The 25,391-nt window shown below is 39.6% G+C and overlaps 1 protein-coding gene across 12 annotated transcripts in view; it reads left to right on the forward strand.

Moving 5' to 3' along the window:
• Positions 1 to 25,391, forward strand: part of INPP4A (inositol polyphosphate-4-phosphatase type I A) — a 125,407-nt gene that overhangs the window by 39,407 nt on the left and 60,609 nt on the right. For 10 of the 12 annotated variants that reach the window (XM_027641963.1, XM_027642000.1, XM_027641970.1 and 7 more), the window contains one exon: positions 11,218 to 11,278. The gene's annotated coding sequence lies outside the window, so the exon portion shown is untranslated. Of the gene's footprint in view, positions 1 to 4,761; positions 4,786 to 11,217; positions 11,279 to 14,754; positions 14,823 to 25,391 lie in introns of those variants that run through there. The other 2 variants (XM_027641952.1, XM_027641932.1) reach the window with 2 other exon arrangements.

Below are 25,391 nucleotides of genomic sequence, written 5' to 3' on the forward strand. Positions count from 1 at the left end.
CTAGAGTGAGGTCTTTCTGTCATAAGCCCCTCGAATGTGGGTGTCTGGGAAAAGTTCATCAAATTATTCTCTGTTGCTTAGATAAGCGGATGACTTTCAATTTTGGTAAACAGGAGGTAGTGACTAATAGGAAGAATGTGGCCTTTGTGGTTTTGCCTACATAAGAAAGATTTCTTATCATTGTCCCATTGCTTTGTAGATTCTGATGAAAACATGGTATGAAAAACATTGATCCTTCTACAGGATAGTGATTTTATGCAGAAAAGTTGCATGGAAAAGTGGCTACTCTTTTGCTGGTACATATGCAGTGAGGCAGACTTGCAAACTAGACCAGAAATGGACTTTGTAAAGAAAGACTAATGGAGAATTAGATGGGATTCTCTTGGCTGCTCTCCTATGAATTCTGCAGTTCAGGTAGAGGGGAACTGGGACAAATTTGATCTCAAATATATGAATTTCAGAGAAATTGCTTGTTGTCTTATATCAAAAAGTAACTTGAGAGTGTTTATGTTTGCAGATTGGTCATTTTTACAATTTAAAAATTAGCATAAGAATTTATACATCATGTAATTTGCTTTTTCCCAGCACTAGGTATTGCTTGTTACTGGGCAGAAGCAAATTAAATGAAGTTTTAGTTGTAAGTTTGTCTTGAAGTGATGTGGTGTCTTACAGAGGCTCCTGTGAGAAATCCTACAGGGCTTTGCCATCTTTACTGAATGTTCACCAACAATTTTTACAATCAGTTTATCTACAGCACTTTCACTAAAATACATGTTAACTAGAAATATCCACTTAAGGATGTAGGCAATGTTATAAATTTAAGTAAGAAGTGGGAGTTGAATTGAAGGGAGCTGTGTTGACAGCATTTAATCCATGCTTCGATGGTGGTCTCTGGAGTGAAACCACCACTACCATTGCAGGAGGTGCTCAATAGGCTTATTTTGATGAGCTCCACAAAGCCATGGCTGGAGGGATCAGAGTGAAATACAGTCAGAATTGTCTCCCGTGACACAACGTTAATTTGTCACATTTATTGCTATATGATGAAATTACATCCTTTATTGTTGCCTCCTTTTTACTGACATCTTTTGCGATTGAATACTGATGAGTATTACTGCCTTTTGAAGACACCATGTCATTTCACTGCATGGGGATATGGAAAGGGATGAGCACCTTCAAGGTACGGAGAGCAGTGAGAGGGGGGACCTGGTTGGGCATGTGGAAGGATAAACTTCCATTTGCACAGGGAGATCATGAAGGAAACAGCTGCTTTTGTGCTTGGAAGTGAGGGGAGACTACCAGCATCTGTGTGTATGTGAACCGAGGAAGGGAGGGGCTTGGCTTCAACACCCATGATGTCTCAGTTTTTACTTCACTGTAAATGCTTTGACTTTTTTGTGAGGTGCAAGTATTTCTTAATAGCTCAAGAAGAACTAAATGTTCTTTCCTGTGCTCATTGTGGGATTTATATTTCAGATATATAGACATCGCAGCCTTTAATTTAATGGAAAGTCAAAACATGTAATACGGGGCCACTGGTAAGATTTTATTGAGGGACAAAAAAATTTGACACGTGGAAGAATTGTCTCTTTAAAAATACATTGCTATTATGTAAAATAGCAATTTTACATAAAATTTAGAAGAAAGACAAATGGAGGCCAGGTCTTACTAGTGAAGATCTGCTTAGATGGTGTTATATTTGTGATAAGGAGACAAGAACATGTCTTGAGAATTTGACTCAATTTGTATGAAGATTTTGATACCCCTTGCTATCATGAGCAAGACATCCAGGATAAATGGGAAGAGCCGTTTCTTCCTAGCACAGTACTGTATTGTCACCAGCAATATTTGCAGACATCTAAAAGGCTTCTTTGAAGGGATGTGTTAAATAGGCATTTGGGAGGGCTGTGGTAGCTGATGACAAATGTAATAGTTTGCAATATTTATTTTTTGAAAGTATGACATCTTTCCCAACTTCCCTACGACTTGCACTTCCCCTCCCCATTCCTTTGTGATTCATATTTCTAAGACTCAAGAAAACAATGTCTTCACAGTAAATTTGTGACTATTTATATGCAAAAATTAATAATGCTACCTAGATTACCCCGTATTGTGCTGCAAGTTTCATGGCTGGAGTGCCCAATGTTGCCATTTACATCAGCTTTAAAGTTGCATTTAGGGGTTCATAAAATATGTCTGCATTACAAGGTCAGTGCAGTAAAGAAAACCCCTGCTAATGGCAACGACATCTCAGCAATTTGTGTAAAACTGAACACCCTCAGAAAATTATCATTTGGTTACACTGCATGAAGATAATTTTCAGCCATTGCTACTTGAATGTTTAATTTTACAATGGAATATTATCTAGCCTGAAAACGTTGCCTCCCACGAGAAAAAAAATTGAAGACAGGCATGTGGACATTTGGTAGCTAAGTAAAACGTCTCTAACTGTGACACTGATAAAACAAATGAAAGAAGGGAGTGAGAGTTTTAGATACTGGACATCATTAATTTACTGTAAACAGTATTAAAAACTATTCAAGTTGATGCACCATGGTGCTGGATTGTCACCTCATCTTTTCTGCATAAGCAGGTAGTAGGTGATTGGATTGATACTGCTTGTAATATCAAACCATGGCTTCTCTTTAGTATGTAAAATAGAATATGAAATACAGGATCCACTTGTTCAAACCAGTTTGACCTTGAGACTGTCTCTTTTAATCTTCTTTTCCTGTCTTCCCATTTTGTAGGACTGCACTCTTTATCTAGACTGATTTGTGGAGGTGCATATGTGACAGTGGTGAGGAACAGACCTAATGTTGAGGTGTGCTGTGGGTTCTGACTCTATATTTGTTCAACCTGGGGAGGTATTGCTGTGTACTATGGTTTTCTTTCCATGAAAATCAGGTGCAGAGCAAGGTACCTGTGTTTCTGCCCAGCAAGAAGTTGAGATTCATTCAGGAACACATCCCAGCATTAGGAATGTTAAAGCACTGATGCAATCAGTGATAGTCGCAGATGTGTGTTGTCTTTCTTCACAATCAGGAGCTGAAAACAGATAAAACTTTAATGTTGTTTAAGTACAGGTTGCATACATAATGCAAACAAATCTGAAATAATTCTGGGGAAGTCAGATCAAGACAAGGCAAGTATCCTCTTTTTGTGCAAGGCATATTTGAATGTAATGGTGATAGCATCTTGTGTAAGTTAGTACTGCAAAAAGAGTTGCCAAATTGATCATAATGATAATTTGCTGAGAGTAAAGTGAGTTTATGTTCTTTAAAATCCTGAAGACTGTTATTTCAAAATGGGGAATGAGGAAAAACTTCAGGAAATCATATATAGTTTTTAAAGAGTTTTAAGAATGCTGTATTTTATTTGCCACAAGGCAAAGGAGAAGATCAGACAGAGCACAGCAGGATACACTATATATTCTACTTTCTGTCTGCTTGTGACTTGTAGCAGGGGTCGTAGCTATTTTGACCTAGAAAAAGAACATACTTCCTGGGTTTGTAGGCTGATTATTGGAAACATGAACCTTTAAAATACATTTACAGGAAATGTCTTCTGAGTTATGTTGGGCCTGACCACTTGCTTTGAATGAGCATTAGTTTGCAGCTCTACAGTCGTGTGGTTCATTCTCAACTGCTTGTCTGCTGCAGAGGTTCTTGCTCCTCACATCTGAACAGTCCTTCCCCATCTTGGTTCTGTTGCCTTTTTTTTTTTTTTTTTTTTAAGAAGTTGAGGTCATACCAACATGCCAACTTGTGCCATTTTGGTGACAGACAGGAGGAGGGGAAAAGTTAGGACAAGCAATGGGAGACAATAGCTTAGATTGGCTCAGCTCTCATGGAAATAGCACATCTGTTGGAGTGTACTTGGATAAAAACTATCAAAACTAGGCTCTGGTCAAAGTAACTCTTTTTCTGTGCTTAACTAATAGACAAAATCAAACCTGGTGTCATGGGTTGCAGGTACACTTCAGAGATGTTGCCTCCACATTTAATTGCAATGGAAAGGGATTAATTGTTCCTTCCTTCTTGGAATGACTTAGCTGCTGTCCAGTGAGTCAGAAAGAGGGAAGAAGGGAGGCTGGAGGAGAAAGTGAGGGATTTCCAATGGGGGTGTGTATAATCCCTGTTATGTTTGTTTTTTATAACACTTTGATGTTCCTCTACAGAAAATAGTGTTACATGCTTCACTTTCTGCAGTATTTTGGAATAATGGTGTGGCAGATTTGATTGAGGACTGGTGTTCTCCTCAGTTTGTGTGGTAACCCTTGTTGCAAGTATAGACAATTGGGGAGAAAAAAAAAAATCTCACTGTATATCATTTCCTTACACCAAAGGATCTGAGTGGCTTTTAAAATCTAGCAGTGAACACTTAAAGTTTGAACTGCCATCACTAGTTGATTGCAGAACAATTTCTGTATGGTTCTAATTAAACCAAAGCATGCTGCAGTCTTTAATAAAATCCTTTTTTTCCTGTCATCATCTCTTAATGCAAAAGGCCAAAGGCAGGACACGTCAAGAAGATGGTGCTTTGGTGTGGTCTGCAGCAGTGCATTACCAGACTCTCCTGTGGTTTTACTGCTGTTACAGGACAGTGTAATGTTAAAACTCTACAATGTAAGGTGAGAAAGGGGGCCTTGAGTTGGTGCACAGTTAGAACTGTTCATATACAAGTGCCATTGGAGTCTCTGGACATATCCTACCTGGGCATGTACTACTGGTCTTCAGTTCAGTTGTTATGGCTAAAGCTAGCAGTTTGATGGTTCTTGATCAGGTACCAAAGCGCAACAGAATTGGAGTGCCATTAAAATACGTAGAAATGTAGTTGAAGAACCAAAGTTGCTTTTAGAATGGGGTGCAGAGCAGGAGGGCATCTGCAGGAGGGCGGAACTTGCAGAGATAATCAGTACGGAGGTCTTACCTGCTCTGCAGAAGTTGCAATATTTTTTTAAAAATCTTACTGATGGGCTGCTTTTAAAAGACATCACTAATCTCAGTGCAAATGTTCTGCAAAGTGGGTGTGACTTCCTGAGGGTAGTGAGCAAGGTATGAATATAACTTGGCAGCAGAGAAACTTGATGTCATTACTAGGTCACATTGTGCCTGTTTTACAGATATGTGAACTGAGCTACAGAGTTGAAAGGGATTTGCCCGTGGCTACAGAACTAGTCATTTTTTGTCACAGTGTTGTAAATAGAGTTTTTAGATTCCTTTATCATTTCCGCCATGTTATTTTCTTAATTTTAAATGAAATGAATAACAACTGACCAGATTTAAGTATTTATATTAGATGTCCTGAAGGTGAATGGTTGTACAGTATATTACAGGATTATAATGTAGCAGGTCCTTGATCTTGTGACTGTGGCTGGCAATGGCTTGCCTTGTGAGTAGCTTTCATGGTGTCTGGGAGCTTTCACAGTACATGCCTTGCTTTTAGAATGGAAAAATAAAAAAATAACTATACTAAATAAGTGCAGTCGAAATTATAAAGGATACCAAATTGGAACTTTGTGTGCCTGCACTGAATTTACCAAAATAATAATGATTTATTATAGCATATGAATTTTTTGCCAAAAATTTGCATATCACATTTAACCCTGAAAAGAGCTCCACATAATGTCAAGTGTCTCTGTCCTCATTGAGGGACTTTTCAAAAGCCAGGGTAAGTAAAATGCTTTGTAACTTCTCATCTAAACTGGCAGTCATATAAATGAACCTCAAGTTTATTCTGCCTTCACCTTGGACAATGAAAAGAGAGCTGCTTTATAGGCCACTTCTATGAAGAGGTATAATTTTGTAAGAAATTTTTGATGGTTTGCTGCTGAGTTCAAGGAAGCATAGGGCTGGATGGAGTTTCCTGAGTTATTGAGTCTAGTTTTAACAGTGACATAAATCTTCTATTTGTACCCAAATTAACTCTAGCATGCTGGAACATCAGAACCATGCTCGATTCTGCGGATAGCGGATGTCCTGAGCATCGTTCTGCCCTAATTGCCCATGAACTGTCACGTCTCAGCATCGACATTGCTGCTCTCAGTGAAGTTCACCTTCACGAGGAAGGCAGCCTCAGAGAACACGGTGCCGGTTACACACACTTTTGGTCAGGCAAGCCCAGAAACGAAAAGCATCTCTCAGGAGTCGGCTTCATGATCAAAAACTCTTTTGTTCCTAAACTCGAAAATCTGCCGACAGGTCATTCCGGCTGCATTATTTCCCTACACCTTCCACTACACAACAAGCAACATGTTGTCCTCTTTAGTATATATGCCCCAACTCTCCAAGCTGACCCTGCTGAAAAAGATAAATTTTACACTGACCTGTGCCGCCTTACCCAAAAGGTTCCTGCAGATGATAAGATCATTATCCTTGGTGATTTCAACGCCAGAGTAGAAAAGAATTTTGTAGCCTGGAAAGGAATATTAGGCAAGCATGGTGTTGGAAACTGCAACAATAATGGTCAGCTTCTGCTAGAATTCTGTGCGGAGCAACAGCTCACCATCACTAATACTATCTTGCAGCAGAAAAATACTCTGAAGACAACCTGGATGCACCCCAGATCTAAGCATTGGCACCTCATCTATTATATCTTGGTGCGACAGAGAGAGATCCGCGATGTTCATCGTACCCACGTGATGCCCAGTACAGAATGCCAAACAGACCATCGACTGGTGCGCTGTAAACTTAACCTCAATCTTAAATTCAAACCTAAAAGGGGCAGTATCCCAAGGAGGAGACTCCAAACTAACAATCTCCAATCAGCCACAGGGAGAAACAAATTCCAGGCCAATCTTCAAACCAGGCTCGATAACCATTCCACAGAATCTACAGATACCTCTCCTGTAACACTTTGGCACCATATTAAAAGCAGCATCCTGCAGTCCTCTGAAGAAACCTTAGGGTTCTCCCTCAAGAAGAACAAGGACTGGTTTGATGAAAACAATCAAGAGATCCAGGAATTGTTGAGGAAGAAGAGAACCGCCCACCAAGCACATCTTGCACTGCCATCCTGTCACATAAGAAAAACAGCCTTTCGCCTTACATGCAGCAAGCTCCAACAGAAACTCCGTGACATCCAGAACAAGTGGTGGATCAGTCTGGCTGAAAAAACACAATTATGCGCAGACACGGGTGATCACAGAGGATTCTATGAAGCCCTGAAAACAGCATACAGGCCTACATACCAAACCCAAAGTCCTCTACTCAACGCTGATGGTCAAATGCTTCTGACAGACAAAACCTCAATTCTGAATCGATGGTCTGAACACTTTCAGACTCTCTTCAGTACTAGCTGTGTAGTCCAAGACACAGCTATTCAGTCCATCACACAACAACCAGTGAAATATGAATTGGGTACTGCCTTCACTTTAGGAGAAACCCTCAAGGCCATACAGCAGATGAAAATTGGCAAGGCAGCTGGGGTTGATGGAATTCCACCTGAAGTCTGAAAGCATGGGAGTCATGCACTCCATGCTAAATTTCACAAGTTTGTACTGCGCTGTTGGGAACTAGGTGAACTAACATCAGACCTTCATGATGCAGTCATCATCACCCTATATAAGAAGAAAGGAATTAAATCAGACTGTTCAAATTACCATGGTATTACTCTGCTCTCCATTGCTGGCAAGATCCTGGCAAGAATACTCTTGAACAGACTAATACCCGCTATAGCAGAAGACCTTCTACCTGAAAGTCAGTGTGGTTTCAGAGCCAACAGGAGTACCACAGACATGGTATTTGTTCTCAGACAACTGCAAGAGAAGTGTAGGGAACAGAACAAAGGTCTCTATATAACCTTTGTTGATCTCACCAAGGCATTCAATACTGTGAGCAGAAAAGGTCTGTGGCAGATTTTGGAACGCTTAGGTTGTCCCCCCAAGTTCCTTAAAATGATCATCTCACCCCATGAGGATCAGCATGGCCAAGTCAGATATGGCAACGCACTTTCTGAGCCCTTTCTAATATCCAATGATGTGAAACAAGGCTGCGTTCTCGCACCAACCCTATTCACAGTCTTTTTCAGCATGATGCTCCAAAGGGCCACTGCAGACCTCGATGATCAGGACGGTATCTACATTAGATACCGTACTGATGGAAGCCTGTTCAACCTAAGGCGACTGAAGGCCCACACCAAGACCTTAAACCATCTTGTCTGGGAGCTGCTTTATGCTGATGACGCTGCCCTTGTTGCCCGCACAGAAGCAGCTCTGCAGCGTTTAACATCCTGCTTTGCTGAGGCTGCTGAGCTCTTTGGGCTGGAAGTCAGCTTAAAGAAGACAGAAGTTTTCTGTCAGCCTGCACCTCAGGAAGTCCCCCATCAACCCCATATCACCATTGGTGAATCAGAGCTCAAGTCAGTCCAGCAGTTTAATTACCCAGGTAGCCTCATCTCCTTGGACGGTAAGATTGACGGAGAGATAGACAACAGGTTAGCAAAGGCATACAGTGCCTTTGGAAAGCTTCATAAAAGAGTCTGGCAAAATAAACACTTGAAGAAAAGTACAAAGATCAGTGTTTACAGAGCCATAGTGCTGTCTACTCTCTTATATGGATCTGAATCATGGGTCATCTACCGCCACCACCTGCGACTCCTAGAACGCTTCCATCAACGCTGCCTCCGTACAATCCTGAACATCCAGTGGTCAGATTATGTGACTAATACGTCTGTTCTAGAACAAGCAGCAGTTACAAGTATTGAGGCCATGTTGCTGAGAACACAGCTGTGCTGGGCAGGGCACGTTTCAAGGATGAAGGACCACCGCCTCCCTAAGATCTTGCTGTATGGTGAACTTGCCACCAGCTGCCGCTTGAGAGGAGCCCCGAAGAGGAGATACAAGGACTCCCTGAAACATCATCTCAGCCTTGACCATATTGACCAATATAACTGGTCTACTGTGGCTTCCAATCGGGAGGTCTGGAGACACGCTATTTATAACACTGCTGATGCTTTTGAGAAAGCACGCAGGATCACTCTCAAGGAGAAAAGACAATGCAGAAGGAATCGTGCCTTGCAGAATATTCCACCTAAGGAGTCTTTCTGCTGGGCCTTTTGCAACCAGACGTGCCTGTCTCGTATTGGCCTTTTTAGCCACCAGCATGTTTGTAACAAACGTGGGTAGAGCCCTTCCCAAATCTTCATTCGCGAAACCTAGCCATGATGATGATGATGAAATCTTCTATTATAGGGAAAATAAGTTTTTCCTTGGCTAAACTAGCTTTCTTGGTTGGTATTATTCCAGTTAAGTTTGTTATTTTGTTAACACCCTATTTATCTTAGTGCTTTTTACAGCTCTCTGGTGTTTAGCCCTTGTCATGTATCTCTGAAGAGCAAGTTGTAGCTTTCCTCAGCTTCCACTTTGCTGAGCTTAACAATTTTTTGGAGAACCTGCTTCTTCGTTGTCGTCATAAGCCTTTCTCTACACATGTTATGGACTGAGTTGGATGGTGTTTAGCTTATTGTAGCCAATGTTCCTGACTTAGTCTCATTGCTACTTTTTGTAGTGAGAAGAGCACATTGGCTGGTAGACCCTAATGCAGTATCTGCCCCTTTTGTGGCTGCCTTGTCTGGCATGGAGATCTTCTTTCTTCCTGTTTTTTCTCAAACGATAAACTCCCAGATGGTAGAGGAAGTTCTTGTTAGTCTGTAGTGTGCTGTTTTGTATTAGTACTTTTTAACTTCTGTCTTGTACTTCAGTCCTGGTTCTTCTTTAGTATTGCTTTTCCAGTTATTTACACAGCAGTGTAACTGATGTTATTTACACGCAGCACTGTAAACTGAGGAATTGCATTTTAATTACTGCATCATAAATCTGAACACTGCTTTATGTATAAATTTTCACTGAATTTAATGTTTTAAGGAGTGTTTTGCTTATGACTATCAGTGCATTTTTCTGTAAATTAAAGCTTTAGCTTTCTTAATCTTACTGTATGTATTTATATATTTGCCTCATCTACACATTTTACTAGAGAAACATCCTCTCTACATAGGAACCTGTTGCCTTGTCACAGTTTTGTGGTACCACAGTCAGATTTCTAGCATGCCCTGTTGAAGCAAAATGGCAGATATTTCAGTTTGAAAATCATACTTGTTCTTGCCCTGGAGAGCATACTAGCTGAAAAGTTTGTGTTTTGACCTTAAGATAAAAAATTTACTACCTCCCTGATAGAGAGTTAATGTTTTTATTCTGTAATTCTGAGTGTAAATAGAGGGGTGGAGGTGTGAAACTGAATGACCAATTTGTGTGGTGCATCAGTTGTGCAGTTAAGTAATTACTTATAAATCATTGTTTTCTTTCTGTAATACTTTTGGAAGCATGAAACAATGTTACTACTGGTCCCAGTTTCATGACATTAGAAAAAAAAGAAGAACTAAAAACTGATATATCTGAGATATGGTATGAGGTATGATATGTCTGGGTCTAGCAGGAGATAGTAACTTTAATAGGACTGCATTAAAAGAAGCCTGTCTCTTTTTTGCATTCAAGTTAAAACACTGAGAAGGTGAGCTAGTGTATTCAACTGGTTGCTGTCTTGGACTGTCCTGTAGCCCAGCCAATTACTCATCACATTCATCCATACTTAGCTCTCCAGTTTACTCCCACATCCTGATCTGCCACTTTTTTTTTATACTACGTGTTACTTTACTTCTGGATTTACTTTTGTAGTGACCAAGTTGGTAGAGATAATTCATCCCGTAGCACTGTGCCAGTTTTGTCTTTGTACCTCACCTTACTCTTCATCCCAACAGGTTTTGTACTTTCCAACATCCCAACTGCCTTCATGCCCTCTGCTCCTAATTTACCCCTAAAAAGCACTGTACTGTTGGGTTGCAGCACAGCACTTGCATCATTTCAGAAAGTGTAAAACCTAAAATTTGGAGCAGTACCCTTCCAAAATAATGATCATGTCTTAAGATCACCAAGGGGGCTGAGAACAGACCATAGGTGAAATGTTAGGATAGTGGCAGCTGTTTTAGGCAGAACAGAAATTTCACTTTCAAATTTATTGTTATGTTCTCTTTCCTCAGAACTGATCCACAGTTCAAATTCTGTTTCAAATGAAGCTATATTATAAAATGTTAACACTCTCCGTTTTTTACCAGTTTCTAGTGGGTTTTATTACTTCGCCTCCCTAAAAATTTCCTATACTACTAGCCTGTTTATTTGGATCTATTCAGTCAGAAACAATTTGTCCTTTTTGTGTCTTTCAGACTTTATTGAAAAAAGAACTGGATACACATGCTGATTTTCATCTGTGAAAGGTGGAGCAAGGTAATATAATTTTAGTGATTACTACTATAATGTGTGATCATCTGTTGACACTGAATGCAAGGGTTCAGAGATTCATCCTAACTTAGAGGCAGACAAATCTAAAGGATCTTCAGCCTCAGAAATAATGACATGCTGAAAAGATCCTATGTTCTGGTATTGGTGGCATACTTTTGCCCTACGTTTTGTACCGTGGGTAATTTATTATAATGACCAGATGTTCTCTGTTCTTATTTGGGTGTGTTGTCCACAGACGCTCAGGTAGGTAGATAGCTTGTGACAGTATGATATGTTTGTATTTGAACAAGTGATGTGTTTCTGGAAGTCTTAGAGGTTTAAAGTACAGCCTATGCTGAAAGGCCGGTATTTGTCACCTCTTTCTACGATAAGAACAAAATGGTCATTCTTTAATTTTTCTCCTTAAGCATCCTGGGGCAGCAGAGATGGAAGAAGTAAACTCTGCCTTTATTGTCATTGCATATTGCTGTAGCATAGGGCAGTATCCTTTAGGGTGGGAACTGAACCGTGTTGGGCACTTCACAAACATTTCTCATGTATTTACTTCTCCACGGTGAAAGAACTGCTTTATGTCCTGTGGTGTGGCAGGTGAGAAGGCTGATAGTTGCGTTACTAGGCCCTGAGAGGGGAATCTGTGTTCTGTTAGCAGAAGTGAGAAGACTCTTGCTCACTTGTTTCCAAGCGAAGTTCTGTCATAGGACTATTCTTGCTTCCTGTGGGTGGAGCATCTGTATGTTGAGCTGACCAGCTGCCTCTGGTATTTCAGGGAGTAGGAGAAGTTGGGGCACACGTGCTGGTGATGTGTGGGATATGGCCTGAACTGCAAGGCAGTATGAAGCAGACTCTAATAAAATGAGTCTTACAGCAGAGGCAGGAGGTTTTGCTGCTCTGGGGATAGGAGGCAGCAAGAGATGAAATCAGATGCTCTTAGTCAATGTAACACTCACAGCCGTGTGCAGGACTTGAGGGTGAATCCTCAGTGCCCTAGTCTCTGATGTGGTACCCTCAGTGCGCTTTTACAGAGTTCAGCAAAGAATGAATGGTGCAGTAGAGTCAGTGATGAATAGCAGTGACTTCTCAGAGATGATGTTCCCCAGCTCCTGCTAAGGGAGATCAGATTCATTTGTAAGATCAAGCACACAGAGTCAGCAAATGCACTTTCTCCTGCAGCCGTGCTTTTCTTGTATCAGATGTGTGTCTTAATGCAGACTGAGAATCAAGTACTGAGAAGTCTAGCGAGGTGTGCTGCCGTGATTCTGCCTACATCTGAAATTAAAGCAAGTAGCTGATACCACAGACTCTGTTATTTAATTGGGGCATAATGGAATAGAGTGCACAACAGGATGCTCTAGGAGCTTATGTGTAATATTTTCCTTTCACCATCTTGAACTGTTCAGTGAAGAACAACTTGGTAATCAGGCATGCACTTACAGATCTTCTTCATCCCAAGAAGGGAGGGATGAAGTTGCCAGCAGCAAATTAGCATTACCAGACCCTGTAGCTAGCTTTATTGTGACTTAAAATGAATTGCAGTAATACTAGTCATTCATATCATCTTTCTTCTAATAATCATTGTCTGCACTGGAAAAAATATGCCCAAGGCGCTCCTGCATCTCCATCCAGTTCAGTGCTACTTCTTACTGAAGAAATTAAAAAAGAATTGTCATTCTGCCCCAAGACAGCTATGACTTCTCCCCTGTGGGGTCTGTCTCCACACTTTCAAAGAAATCCATAACAACAGAGGAAAAAACCAGCATTTGGGGCTCCCTACAGGGACAGAATACCATCCTAATTATGTGTTTCTCAAATATGGCCCTGGCTGTGCAACCCACTCCATATTTTATCAGATCACACAACTTATTTGAAGTTTTGTGTTAGAGTAGGTCTGGAGAGAAAATAGGAGAGAAAGGAAAGAGAATGCCACCCACTTCTGTTTGCCTGCTTGCTTGGTATTTTGGTGCATGTTTTCTTTCCACTGATTTAGATTTAGTGCCTTCTTCATTTAGAGTCAAACTCAGTGTTTCATATGTAAAGCTCCACATAACTTTTTGATTGAGGCTCCTTTATGTGTTTATAAAACAGGTTACAGGACCCTTTCTAAGTAACAGTCAAGGCTTTCTCTTCAGTCAGTTCTCTGGGTGACATCTCTAGAAAACATGCCCTGCTAAAGTACAAACTGGTATAGGTGATGAATGGACAGACTGCACAGGTGACTGACTAAAGAGAGGTGATTGTTAATAAAAGCATGTTGTGTTAAACATGCAGTGATCCTGTTTCTTAGATTGTCTTCATTGTCTTGTTAGTTCTAGATTGATTCATGCACCATGCTGAATTGGTGTGTATAATTGCAGTAACTACATGTGCAGTTACTGCGTAACGTGTGGCACTTGGCCTTTCTATAATGTTCTGTATTCCATTAAGGGATTTTCAGAGTGCTGATTCTAGTCCACAGAGTTAACTATGCTTTTAGCAGTGAAGACAGAGATGAAGGACTATGTGTGAGTAATATGTTAAATGAACACATAATGAGATTGAATAGAACCATAATGCAGGGAGAGGGACAGAGAGAAGGGTAAGAGGACATGATGATAGATGGCTGATTAGAACACCTATGGACGGCGCAGAGTCAGGGAGAAGGTGGAGGCAGATCAAATATTTTAAGTGTTTTGTCTCTTTTTTCAGATATTTAACCTACATTATATTCTGTGCCAGCACAAAACCAAATTAAGGGTTTTCTGGAATTAAATGGTATTTTACATCAAGCCCTTTAAAGTGCATGGAACTTTATCCTGTCCAAGCTTGCATACAATTCAAACCCATAAAATTTTACTCCTGTGTTTGCCTTTTAATTTTAAAGTTGTTACAGTGTTTAAATTACAAAATCTCCAGCGCCTAATTGTTAATAATCTCAGCATTATCCTTGGGAGATACATAGATGAACTACCACAGAATCATAATGAGGATTTCAGTAATAATTGTTTCACTAAAACATAGTGAGAGGATTAACACTTAATCCGAACTATCTAAACCAACCCTCAAAATCGGCTGCCTACCATGCAACTTTCATTCTTGGAAACTTTCCCACTTCCATTGGTGTTTTTTTTATAGCTAGGAAGGTAAGATATAAAGTGACCATGTAGGTCCTCAAGTACAGACTTCCACGCATCAAAAGGTCTGGACTGTGCAGTACAAACACTTGCAAACTGTCTGTATGGTCTCCAAGGCTGGTTGGACTGCAATAGCTTGAAGCACTGTAATAAAAGACAAAAATCTGCAGAGTAGTATGCCTCAAACTGAGGCATTGCTATCATGCTAGTCTCTGCAGAATAAATAGCAGAAAAGGCTCCTAGTTATTTTTAGCTTTAGTGCATGATTTTTCATAATTTTGTGGAGGGCAGGGAAAATTTTCAAATACATATCTTTAATCTAAAGTCTGACATCTCAGTAAAAGTCCTTTGTAGACACTGAGCACAACCCTTGGTGAAGTCAGGTGCAGTTGTCAGTGATTGGAGGTCTCCCAAAAAGTCAGGTCAGTCTTAAAGTCTACACCAGGAAAAGTCTTAACTTTTTTGCTTGCTTCTGTAGAACTGAAGCTTATAGTTACACATATTCTGATGCATTGCCCCTAAGCTGAGTTGCCTTGCTGAACCAGAATTTACTGAATTATAAAATATCCTGAGTAGGATGGGATCCACAAGGACCATCAAGTCCAACTCCTGGCTCTGCATGGAACAACCTCCAGAATAACACTATGTGTCCCAGACTGTGTTGTCCAAATGCTTCTTGAACTCTGTCAGGCTTGGTACTGTGACCACTTCCTTGGGGAGCCTGTTCCAACCTGACCACCCTCTGGATGAGGAACCTTTTCCTAATATCCAATCTAAACCTTCCTTGACACAGCTTCATGCCATTCCCTTGGGTCCTGCCACTGACCACCAGAGACAAGAGGTCAGTGCCTGCTCTTCCATTTCCACCCTTCCTGTTGATGCCCCATAAGTGTTAATTTAGGTGTAGCCCAAGTAGAAGATTTTAGCCTTGATATTCAGAAGGAGTCTTAACTGCTTGCCTGTTTTGAACATGGGCTTGCTTTTGAACATTGTAGCAGACAGCTACAAACCTGCTTCTAAAGCAGCAGGATGCACAACTCACACTTTCGCTGTTTGAAGAATGAATTGCTTAGTAGGTCTTAAAATTCAGGCCCAGATTTGTCTGAAGGAGGCAACATATGCAAATATCACCTTTTAACAAGATGATTACTTTCAGCTCAAGGGATAAAAATGCAAATTTGGGTCAGAAAAAGAGCTTAAAATTGCAGACTAAGGCAATGTTTTGTGTGCTTTTAAGGGGTTTTTTTACATGTGTATGTCAAACTGGTAGAGGTACCAAAGTGCTAAAACAAGAAGGGGAGGGGGAAAGAAAATAATGTTCTTACATCTTGTTGAACAGTTTTCTTGAAATGAGTAATGTATTTATTCTTTTAAAAGCCTTCAAATTTTATCAAGAAAGTCATGCCTTTTCACAAAAACTTTTCCAGATGTAGCATGCTTGAGTGACCGAACTAATAGGAAAGTCTAAATGAACATATTTAATAGTTTATGAATATAAGAAATTGTACCGAATGATGGGAATTTAAAGTACTTTGCAGCTCTTAGAGACTTGTGTAACAGAATCCCAGAAACATCTCAGATTTGCACTATGATTTCCCATAGGATCATAAAGAGTGGAAAAGACCTCCAAGACCATCAAGTCCAACCCATATCAGGTTATACAAGGGCTCAATCTATATCTTGTGGTTTTTTGTGTCTCAGGAGCTTTCAGGAAGTCTTGGGTGTTTTACTCATCATTTCACATAGCTTTTTGTTTTCTGGGAAGAAGTATCCAGTTTTTGCATCTCTCATATTTTAAAATCAATCAGACTTTCTGGCTTGTCAGAGTGACCTTTTAAGTTACTCTATTGGGAGTTCCCAATTGGAAATTTCTTAAAGGTACCTTTATTTTATGTGTAACTAAAATATAGATCCATTCCTAAGATTTTTTAGAGGATTTTTATTACTCGATACTGTTAGATATGTGGAAAATGTGATCTAGGGAACTTTAGGCTTTCTTGTGAATTTGACCCTTAGAATATTTTTTGTAGGAATGAATAATTAAAGACATGGGAGTTGAGTGGAGGGAGGATGAAACACAATCTATTTTACTAAGATAGGTCATGTCAAACTGACCTAGTATCTTTTTTTAATAAGAAAGTAGGTTTTCTAGAAAAAGAAATGTGCTAGATCTGGTCTCTCTGGATTCTACTGAGCCATTTAACATAGTGCTGCATCAAAATTACTGTTCAAGGTGGAAGAAAATTAGGTTGGTGTAAGAACTGTAAATGCACACAAAGAACTGACCCAGGAGAGACAGCAAGAAGTAGATATATGCAATGAATTATTCTTTGGGAGTTGACTTGTTTAGTTTTATTGAGGCTTTTTTGTTTTAGGGGTTTATTTTCTGGAGTTGATATCATGTCATGCTGCATTCAAAGGAGGCTATTAAAACTTGCTGGTGGGAGGAGGACATTAGTTTCCAGTATGTCGTTTTAGGTGGATGACTATACAATTAGTCGTACAATTAGGTAATACTAAAGGGATGGAATTCAGCCCAGCAGAGTGTCAGGCCATACATTGTCATGAATTCACTTTCTGAGTTTAACCTTGGTGTCAAAATTAGCAGTCTAAGCTCTTATGTAATCACTGGAAAAGAGGCAGATTTTTAATTAGGCACCCAGCTCCTGCTTTCTGTCTCGACTGTTAAAAGAACCAGGGTGCCTGACTCTGGCATCAGTGCTGAATGCCTGAAATTGAATGGTGCTTCCTCAGCTTTGGAAGTAATACAACAACTTTTCTATTAATAGGGAGTTCAGCTATGGAAGACATTGAAGGAGAAAGGCCTATGTGAGGGTGAGTGGGTTCAAGTTTGTCTCTAGTCTGTCAATTTGGCACCAGCATGAAAAAATGATGGATAGGGTCTAGGCAAGTGTCAAGAGAGGTATTTCTGGTTGAGGGAGGGCATCTCAGCTGGGAGCTTCTGGGCTGGGACGTGGTCTGGAATAAGTGTGCACCACTTCCTATGAATACCCGAGAAACTTCACCTCATTATGTAACAGTGTCAGAGAAAACCGAAAGATTGACATTAGATATGAGAAAGAAATTTTTTTACTGTGAGGATGGTGAGACGCTGGAACAGGTTGCCCAGAGAAGTTGTGGATGCCCTATCCCTGAAAGTGTTCAAGGACAGGTTGGGGGTTCTGAGCAACCTGGTCTAGTGGAAGATGTTCCCTGCCCATGGCAGGGGGATTGGAATGAGATGGTCTTTAAGGTCCCTTCCAACCCAAACCATTCTAAATGATTCTAGGAGAAACTGCAGGGATAATCAAAGGACTGATGTTACAAGAGGAGTCTGGAACAGCTGTGTTGAATATGTCAGGAAGACTAGCAAAATGGGAAATGTAATTGCTGTAACTATGCTGCTCGAGTCATGGGGAGCTTTGAAAGGTGGCTGCTATCAGGTAGGTGATAGCTAACAAACAGGAAGTCTGTAACCCCTCAGAGGACTAATGAAGGTTTATGTATAACAGTGTGGTATCGTACAAAGATTATGATACCAAAATAGAAGTGTCCAGTTGTATGATTTAGAGATGATGTGAACTTAATATATGACACTTCTCAGTGACTGGAGTTTGTGTGTGCACCTAGCATGTGGATAAAATGTTTAATCAGCACAGAATGCATAGTGATAATTGCATAATGTATGACAGTAGTCAGTAGGAAAATGTTTGTTGTACAGTTAAGGAGGAGCTTAAAGATTTATGAAGGGCAATGTTTACTTGAATTTTGTGCACTTAGGGCTGTTTGGCAGCTTGTGCTTTTTGATCACTCCTGTAGAGTGTGATACTTGCTGTCTGCTGTATTGGCCTGGTGTTTCCCTGCGTTGCACAGGGAAAGCTGTGTGATAAATCAGGCTTTGAGTGAATGTGTAGGGATGGACAAAGGTGCGTTAAATTCACCCTGTGACAAGATACATTTAGAAACTGACTGCTAGACAGCCAACTCATGACCACTGAGAGAAAAGCTTGCTCTGAAGTAAAAATTGTGGTTGTAGATCACTGATGTGCCTGTAGTGCAAATATCGTAGTGACAAATATCAGTGCTGCACTTAGAGTCAGTGACAGCCCTTGCCCCAGATACCTCCTTAGTTTGACAAATGCTGAAATTTGTAACTCTGTTAGTGAGGAGCTGCCCTTTGCCTAGGTGCTGGTTTGTCCCAACACGAGGTTTGAAAAGGAGCCGAGTCCTTTGAGCAAGGGTGAGTAATGTGCTTTCTGATTTGTTGCAAATCCTGAGATGTTCTGAGTGGCTTTATCAACTATTAAGACATTGATCAGGTTGATCTTTATCTTCATATAATAGCAGGAGTCAAATGCCACAACAAGAAACCTTTTTAATGTACTTCTGGCAGCACTGTTTAGTTCTCTAGTTATTTGTTTATTAATAAGTGCTTGGCCTGCGTTTCTGAGGTTTTTAAGTGCCGAGAAGAATAGCAGGAGAGAGTAGTATGTCTTCTCTCTCTTTTTTTTTTTTACTTGCTAACTAATTATTGTATAGTGGTACACTAAGTTGTTATTGTTCTGTGGTGAAAAATTATGATCTCACAGTCCTTACTTGGAAAGTTGCCACAGTAAAGAAAAAAACACTGTTTATGGACTAAATTGTAAATAGTTTGGCAGGGGGTTGTTCTGTTGGAAAGAGAGTGCTTTGAATGACAGTCCACGAGGAGGGATGACAAGGAGGGGAGGACTGAGAAGATAAGCGTGAAAATGTGTGAGGGCTTTTTCAGGTTTATTTTTTATTAGTCATGGTCAACTGCCTTAGATTTAGAATCTGTCCCAGTTTAGGTATGGTGCTTTTGTCTGTTTGCTGGGTTTTATTTAGCTCCAAGTCACGTTTTTCTGGCTAGTAAACTGGGTTTTTAATTTGAAAATCTGTCTAAACCTGTTCCTGAGAGACTACACTTGGAGCATCTCAGTCCTGCATAACTGTCATTTATAAGGATGCTCAGAAAAACTGGAAAAACATCACTTGAAGACATTTTTGGAGAAGACGATAAGGTCTTAGGGGCTTCCACCTCTAAATTTCAGGAAAAAGATGTCTCACAGTCCTATTGGGGGAGAAAAGAAATAAAGGAATTTCCAGCAATCCTCTCCTTCCCCGATTCTTTGTGTGTGTATGGGTGGGGGTGAGGGGGGGGTGGTGGATGAAATCAGCACAATGTACTGTTGTAGATCATTACTAATCATGAGATGTTGGAATGCAAATTTAATCCTGTTTCATAGTCTATTAAGATAGCTGTTTGAAAGTCAGAAAAAATTACCTTTTGAAGATTCCTATCCTTCCCTACTCAATTCTATATGGTTACTTCTTTGGCTTAACTCCAGTACAGTTCAGTGAAGTGAATCCCATCCAAGACTGTGCACCTTGCTTAACGTTTTCATAGCGTGATGTTTTAGTCAAGGCAGATACTGTCCTCATGGTTTGTTCACACAGATTCTTAAACAGTATTAAAAAACTAAATATTTTTGCACAATAAAATAGGATCTGAGTGAACTATATCTCGTGTGCAGTGCAAGAGAGAAGGTTGTTCCAACTAACTTGCATATTCTGTTGTGATAATTTTAGTGGTATGTTTTCTGTTTGGATAAAATATATGCTATAAAAACTAAAGATAAATTAAGCCAAGGTATTTTGGGGACTTGTAAGCAAGCATGACAGAAATAACATTAATTTTTTCTTAAAATCTGTTTATGTTGATTTTGCTTTGAAACAAGAATGTATCCATTGGGGAATATTTTTTTGTTCAAGATTTTTCTGTCATTTCCATATTAAAAAAACCCCAACAGTTAATGGAGTCTAAATTTTACCTCCAGAAATGTTTAGAACACAAAGATAGTCTGAAAGATGTATTGTGGCCCAGGCCCTTATAAAAGCTTACTGTCTTTGAAAGCATTTAAAAAATAAGCTGTCTGAAATTGCACTTTATTGTTGACTTTTTGCCCATTTTAACATGAGCAAACAAAGAAAAGGAATAAAAAAGGGCTGCTCAGCTTTTAACACCAAACTATTTTTAGTGGACTTTTGAACATTGATCCAGTGCTTCTAAATGTAGGCATTTACACTGTGGTTGTGCATGTTCACTTTGGAAAATTTCCTTTAGTCAAAATCTGCTGTGATTTGTGATAAGGTGATTTTTGGAGCTGTCCCAGGCAGCAGACAAATATTGTCATTCAAATTGGAGATGTAGAGAAAAACACTTGTGTGGAGGAAACTCCAGCTGTGTAAATCTACAGGTTTGGTACAGTGTCCTGGATAGTGGGATCGATGGACTGAGGCCAGTGGTATGAGGTTCAACCATGAGGTTCCCTCTGTACTCAGCACTGGTGAGGCTACACCTCGAATCCTGTGTTCAGTTTTGGGCCCCTCACTACAAGAAAGACACTGGGGTGCTGGAGCATGTCCAGAGAAGGGCAGTGGAGCTGGTGAAGGGTCTGGAACACAAGTCTTGTGAGGAGCAGCTGAGGGAGCTGGGGTTGTTTATTCTGGAGAAAAGGAGGCTCAGGGGGCACCTTATCGCTCTCTACAACTACCTGAAATGAGGTTGTAGTGAGGTGGGGGTTGACCTCTTCTCCCAGGCAACCAGCGACAAGACAAGAGGAAATGGCCTGAAGCTGTGCCGGGGGAGGTTCAGATTGGATATTAGTAAAAATTTCTTAACCATAAGGGTTGTCAATCACTGGAACAAGCAGCCCAGGGAAGCGGCTGGTTCACCATCCCTGGAGGTATTTAACAGAGGTGTAGCTGTGGCACCTGGGGATATGGTTTAGTGGTGGACTTGGCAGTGCTGGGTTAACAGTTGAACTTGATGATCTGAGTGGTCTTTTCCAACCTCTTCTAATGATTTTATGGTTTTTCACTGCTTCATTAGGAATTTTCATTCCAGAAACTTGTAAATCTCCATCTCTAGGTGTTTTTCTTGTTATTCACTTGGCACTCTTATGTTTGTTAATGTCATCCCATAAGGTGACCCAGACTCCATTTAATAAACGTGACAGGTCCCTTAGTCTTCAGTGAAGACTGTTAGCACTAGATGAACAAGACCAGATTTCAGAAGCTAAACCCTTAAGGCACCAGCTATTATTTATATGGGTGGCAGGAGGCAAAGTGCAAACATGAGCTACCTTTGATTTTCCTTTTTTAAAGGTATTCATTTTGTTCATTTTGTTTTGAGGTGCAGAGTAAAGATTTTTATTCTTCAGTCTAGAGAGAGAGAAAACTTTTTCCTGAAGAAAAACACTCCTGAAATATTTTTCAACAGATTTATTTCCTAAGTAACTGGGACTCTCCATGTATTCTGTTTTGGTTTTTTTAATGCATAAAAGCTAATACAGGAGTTAAGCCCAAGTTAATACAGAATTCTGTGGTTCTACTATGAACAACTGGTAACCTTAAGGAAAGGAAAAAAATTAACACCTTCCCTACAGAAATAAGGTAACAGCTTTATTAAGGAAAACTGGTAAAAACCAAGTTGAAAATATGTCAAATTAGTGATTGAAATGTCATGGTAATAATCTGTTGATAATGGGAATACAGAAAAGATGATAAAGAATCAGAGTCCGTTCTCTTTGGCTTAATATCATATTCTGCAGCAAAAGCCTCCTTCTATCCACTGTTACTGGGAGAAGAATTTCTTGCTTTCTAATTGTGTATATATATAAATAGTTTAGTTTGGTTCTCTGACATATATTTTTTTAACATTTTAGCAGAAGAGCTATGAGTATTTTCACATGCCACCCTGGAAAGGTTTAAGCTTGGCACAGAATTGCAGTTATTTATCAATATATCAATATATTTTGAGGTTTCCACTGTTAGTGCGAAAAAAGTTATCACTGCTTTTATTTATTACTGTTTTGTAGTTCATAGGCTGTAGAAATAAGAACTAGGTAAAAAGAAATTAGAGTAAAGGAATTTAAAACATTTTTAAACAATAAGGTAGGAGATAATATAAAATATTCTAGGTCAGCTGATGCACTCTCAAACAGATGAACTCTTAGCTAGTTTGCATATTTGAATGGCTATTGAAGATAAATTCTGGAAAAAAGTCTTTTGTAAACATTTCAGACACATGTGGCTCTTACCAATACCTTGAAAAGTAGCATTTAGTTTCAGAATTACAAACTGTAATATTTTCTGGTGTATTTCCCTGATATTTCTCCATGAATCAGCTTTGAAAACCATATACTATAAGAAGAAAAGCCTTTTCTATTTTGGGTTCAAAGTATGACAAATCAGCATTGTTTTGTGTGGTGCCTGTTGGTGCATTATGTCCTCAAACAATGGGTTATATGTGTTAACCCATTTGCTTTGATGGGTTAAGTAATAGTTGTAAAGTCAACCCTTCCACACAGGGTCTTTTATTTTTTTGGGAAGGAAAGTTGTCAGAGTGATGCTTTCAGATAATATTTGACATGGAAGGAGAAAAAAAGGTAAGAAGAAGTTCTTGAGGACTCATTTTTCAAGGGAGGAAAAGTCGGTTGGAGGGGTCAGTGGTTATGGATACCTGTGGAAAAAACAGATACCCAGAGCACTGACAATGAGTGGTCTGAATTGATTATATTTTACCATATGCATTTGTTGATATTTATTCAGCTTTACAGAGAACTCCACCTGGTCGAGCTCCAGAGGGCTTGTCTGTAATGGAGAGCTTGGATATCTTGCTATGCAGTGAAGGGCAGAGTCAAGTGCAGACAAAAAATATCTCATGATTTTTCTTCAAATCTTAAAGCAGCTTGTAACTTTCCCAGCACAGTTCCAGTCACCTAGTGCTGCTCTTGTGGGTCTTGTTTAAAAACTGTCCTTTTTTTCCTTTACGAGGAGCACCAGTAACTACCAATAAGTGCTTGGCATCCATTACAAAACATTTTTCATTAAACTAGACAAAATCAGTACACTAGTAGGAACCTCACAGAAGGAAGGATCCCTTCTGTGTCCAGCTACATCCATCACTACAGAGATGGCACTGACATATTGTAATTTTATGTTTTGGCTTTGGAATCATATAGCACAAAAGGAATAAGATATCTTTTATCCTGACATCAGTTTCCATATTAGTGATCAAAAAGGAAAATCTGAACATGAGAGCCGAAAGGATTTTGGTTGTAAAAGTACCTGGAAAACAGACACAGCAATTACTACATAGCCACTGGTTTCCCAGAACTGAGGAGAAATTCGTAGTGTATTTTGCACTGTTGAATCCTGCAGTCTGAGTTGTAATCTTGGCAGGTTAAAGAGTCTTTTTATAACATGACAGAACACATTAGGAAAACCATTTGGATGTGTTTGCAAATTCTATTCTCACTTATGCACAGGTGACCTGGGGGGTGTCACTGGGAATGAAAATAGAATGTGTTCCAACACAAGTTATTTGGATGCTGCGGTTGTCCACTCCCAGGCCATGTAATTTTGTCTGCAGTTGTAAAAGGCAGATAGACCTGCAGTTTCATGACATTTGCTTTTGTGCCAGTTTAACTGCAAGCAAAATTGTCTACTTGTGTAGTGGTCATATTTTGAAAATGGAAGTGTTAATAAGTATGTTAACTTTTGCATCTTCTACCTGACTCTATAGTCTGGATCTCTGAAAACACTCATCCATGTGTAAGGTTGGAGTTTACAGTACCAATCCTTGAAATTAGCTAAACTGCTTGTGGGGCTCAGGTCACATAAAAACTTGTGGAGTGTAAAAGAAGTATAAAGAACAGTATGTTTGTGGCTTTCGCAGTCTTTATTGTACACTGAGACTACATACCTGAGGTTCTCTAGCACTCAGATAATTTCATAGCCAAGATAAGGATGTGATTTGGTAGCTTGTTTTGTGTGGAGTTCTCTGTAAAATCTAGGTCTGTTTTACTGCAGAACCATCCCTCCTAAGACCCTTAGCCACAGAGATGTTCAGAGTGGAAGAATTAACCAAGTGCTTGTTGAATGCATACTAATACCACTTTTTCTGCATCATACTTTAGTAGCTGAGATTTTCATAGGGATTTGACGCTGCTTTTACTTCAGAATTAAAAGATCTGCTGGGCTTGGGTCGAGTGTTACTCTTCTGCATTTCAATCAGTGGTCCCTGGCTTCATTCCCCATAGGTAATGCCAGACTGATTTTTTTCTAACTCGCTTTTATTTGGTTTAGCCAATGGCTTGTTTTGGGTTTTTGTAACTGTATACTTCATAAAGAACTATTTCCTCTGTAGAGTTTTAGTTACAGTTTGTTTTTATTGTCTTTGTTGAAAAAATATTGTTTTCTCTTTTTTTCTTTCTTAATTGCATAAAAAGGTTATTAATAGACTTTCCCTTTTCAGAACTGGAACATACCGAGAAAGGCATTTGCTCACACTTTCCGAATACAAATTTGCTTCTGAATTGAGACCAAATATGGAAAAATTTAGAATGTTAGGTGAATATTTTGTGTAGTTGTGAGCAGATGGAAACAACTGTTTAGTTCATAGAATGTTTAAGCTGGTGGGTTTAAATTGTCCATGAACTATGCAAATAAAGTTGGTGGGAAGTGATTGAGGAAAGCAACCTATGATCAGTAACTTTAAATTATACCAAAAGGTTCATCCACTGGAATGGAAAATTTTCAAGGTGTTTTCGAATGAGAAAAGATTGAAAACTGTTGATAACAGAGTTTAATAATGTCCCATTTAATTTTGTCACAGTTCTAGCTTATTTCACTTCTAACAGTTATAAAGTTTAGTTTTATGACATTTGCTGTTTTAAAAAGCAGTTTAACAGAGCTGTATTACAGTGATGTCTGTGATTCACAGCATGCAGACAATCATGTTATGTTTTCAGTGGAAGCAAATAGATTGTGCTGTAGCATGGACATTATCCCAGTGATAATAAACTGTCCTGACAATGTTATGGCTAGCTATCATTCTTACATCTTTGGTCTATAAAACCTCTGTAAATGAAGCTGTAGAGATGAGGTCTGCAGGACCTGAAAAG

This window comes from Corapipo altera, unplaced genomic scaffold (assembly GCF_003945725.1).
Source record: "Corapipo altera isolate COAL_440 unplaced genomic scaffold, ASM394572v1 0, whole genome shotgun sequence".
Lineage (NCBI taxonomy): Eukaryota > Metazoa > Chordata > Aves > Passeriformes > Pipridae > Corapipo > Corapipo altera.